The 3,116-nt window shown below is 34.6% G+C and overlaps 1 protein-coding gene across 1 annotated transcript in view; it reads left to right on the plus strand.

Annotated features, from left to right (window-relative positions):
• The first annotated feature begins 621 nt into the window (after window positions 1-621).
• YTHDF3 (YTH N6-methyladenosine RNA binding protein 3) overlaps window positions 622-3,116 on the plus strand; it is a 25,031-nt gene continuing 22,536 nt past the window's right edge. The window contains exon 1 of the mRNA XM_008644137.2: window positions 622-713. The gene's annotated coding sequence lies outside the window, so the exon portion shown is untranslated. The remainder of the gene's footprint in view (window positions 714-3,116) is intronic.

The raw sequence follows: 3,116 nt of genomic DNA on the forward strand, positions 1-3,116 counted from the left end.
TTCTTAGTGCATGGCAGATCGCAGTGTTTTGTAATGACAAATCCTAAAAAAAAAAAAAAAAATCCTCCTAAGGAATTATTTCCTTGTGTGAAAGCTTCATATGGACCGTATCATTTTCTCAATGTAATTGACTAGGTGAGGAATGCACAATTTGAAGTTCACCATATGATACCATTGTATATGCCTTTGTATATCTAAAAAGCAAGGCATTGTATGTTATTCTCTGCTAAGTACCTGCCAGTCAATTTAAAAGATGACATATCATAATGAAATTTGGGTATTGGCAGTAATCTTAAACTACTAACTTTTTTTTTTTTAACTCTATGTGTTATTTTTGTTTATTGCTTATGTTTTTTCAGGCCCAGGGGCAATCAAAATTCAGTTTTTCAGCACCATTTAAGCTTCACATGCTGTTAAATCCTAGATGATTTCAATGGTTTTTAGTGAAATTCTATCAGGTTTTGTTTTTGTAGTATTTTATAATGTTACTTTAAGTAATGCTACAACATTTTTTATAATAGCATGGCTTTAAAATAAATATTTTAAATAAATAAATATTTTAAAGTGATATTTAAGTTGAAAAGGGCAGAATTGGCAAATAAATAGAATTACTCCGAAGTAAATATTCGAGGATTCTAACTGAACTTGTTTTGCTTCCCTCCCCTCTCTCCCACTTTCCTATATACAGAGACCTAAAGGACAGGGAAATAAAGGTAAGTTAATACCTCGTATTTCTGTATAAATCTGTAATACTGCTTTTATGGAGGATAATGTCTGACAGTCATAGCAAGAGGTTGTAGCCATAGGATGTCTTTTATTTCAGAGCAGGATGACAGGAAATTGTGTGCTACAGTGTTGCTTCCCAGCGTTTTTACTGTGGAACAGCAGTACATCAGTTTACAATGTTTTAATTTTGGAAAAGATTAATGTCAGAAGTCAGACAGTTAAATAGTTATTTCTTTTTAGCTGCCTTTGTGATATGCTTGTATAATCTCTTTTTAACAGTACACCTTGGGCCTTTCTGTGCAGTGAGTAGAATCATCAGGAAGAATCTTTTGAACAGCTTCCTTAGTTTGCTAGACAGCAACCATGTGACTAGTTACTCATATCTGTGAGCAGAAAACATCACCTTCCTTATTCTCAGAATTTATATGGTCTTGCTTCATTTTAGCACTAGTACAGAATCTTTTGTCAGTGTTTGTAGGCCTTCTGCTTTTCTGCTTTTTTCATGTTTCTGTCAACATCTTAGTTTTTAAATACCATACTCAGTGGGATTTCTTTCCCACAGAAACAAGGAACTACTAACTACTTAATATTCTTCTCTCTGAAATTCTTGGCAAGTCAGTTGTAAACAGCATTTCAGATTATATCTTGCAGTATTTTGTCTGGAATTTGTTTTCTTACTAATATTCTATTTGGAATTTCTTCCCGCCTGAACAGTACACTTGTGCCCATTTAATTCCTAGCTGCTCAGCAAGCTGAGCTGTAGAATAGCATGCACACAGCTACCTCTCTGTGTTAATATGCTTATTATACTTATGCAGATAAACATTTTACTTTTTGAGCTCAGGTACTCTTTGCCCCCTTTAGTTCATTATCTGAACTAATGTAATTGTTCTCTGTGAGCTGTCATTTAATGTTATCCACAGAGTACTTATTCTATTATTCTGTCTACGTGCAGATTATCTGCTTCTTGTTACATATATTGCTTGTGAGGTGGCACACGGTTCCCAGATCTCACTGAATTTGGCCTGTTCTTTTTAATTTCTCTACGTTCAGAGAAAAATGAACTTGTTTACCTCCTTAGATGTTCTTAGTTTGGTCATTCTTGAATACTTGTTCTCTCATATTCTAATAGTCCTACCCTTTTTTCCCCCCAAAGTGCACTTCTTAACTACTTCATGTTTTTGAAATAGTTTGTGGTTATACCTTCCATGTTACCCTTAAATGAAAAGTCAGACTCATTGTAGCAAGTAGTTTGTGGCTTCACAGTCTTTGAATTATCATTTCTCAGTTTTAGTGAAGCTAATGAGATGCATCTATTAGAGAATCACACAGGTAATTTTTGAACTATACTCTATATATGTGAATTGGACTGGAAGTATTAAGCATTTCTATTTGGGTGCTATGTTGCAGTGTGTAAAAGCGCACTAGTCAGCTTTACTTTGGTTTATTTATGTTAGCATATTTTTGTGTTCCATAATTTGTCACTGCTGTGAAATACTTGAATCAAAACACATCTCTGTTTGCTATGTAAGGAAGAGATTTTTGCATTTCTGAACTTGGATTTTTTTATGGAGTACATCCTTTTAAATAATAAATACTTGCGATGTATTCTCTTGGTGAGAGTATGACCTAAATGAAAACTATAGTGAAACAGAACAATTGATCTCAGTTCTGTTGTTTGGTGTAATGTCTGTTTAGTGAAACTAAGTTATGTCTTAGCATTAGATTAAAGATCTAGGAGATTGTGCTACCATCTTCAGTGTAGCACAAGTAGTTGGCTTTGGGTTAGAGGCTGTTTCAAGAGGACGAATTAAGTCAGTGTCAGCAGTCCTTGCTGACCACATGTTAGCAGACAGTAATCTTTCAGTTGACATGATAGGTCTCAGCTTAGAGAAGCTTTGAGGGAAGATGTGATACTGAGTTAACAGACTAATCTGTAGTTGGTTCTGTGCATAAGAGTAGTAGTGTTAAAAGAGATGGCAGAAGCTGTCCACATATCTGGTAGAGCATGTGAGAGAATGGGTGAGCAGTAAAAAGGGTGTATACATATTTCATATTGAAATGAAAAATATTAGACCTGCAAATGATATTGCTAGGTAGCTGATTTTTATTGTCTAGCAAAATGCCTTGAATGCTTTATTCTAATTGATTATAAATTGGTGTACTGTGCTGTTTGCTTCAACCACAATTTGTGGGACTGAAGTTTTAGTATGTAGAACAGTACTATCTCTTGTGTCAGATATTCATGTTGGTATTTCAGAGACTTGAATGAGTAAATCATCCTGTTGCGAAAGTTTTCTTACTCTAGTTGTCAACTACTGTACAGTTGACATAAACCATCAGAACTGACATCAATCGAATTATGTCTTACAGGGGTGTGGAGAAACAAG

The sequence above is a fragment of the Corvus brachyrhynchos genome, unplaced genomic scaffold, assembly GCF_000691975.1.
Source record: "Corvus brachyrhynchos isolate BGI_N302 unplaced genomic scaffold, ASM69197v1 scaffold230, whole genome shotgun sequence".
Classification (NCBI taxonomy): domain Eukaryota; kingdom Metazoa; phylum Chordata; class Aves; order Passeriformes; family Corvidae; genus Corvus; species Corvus brachyrhynchos.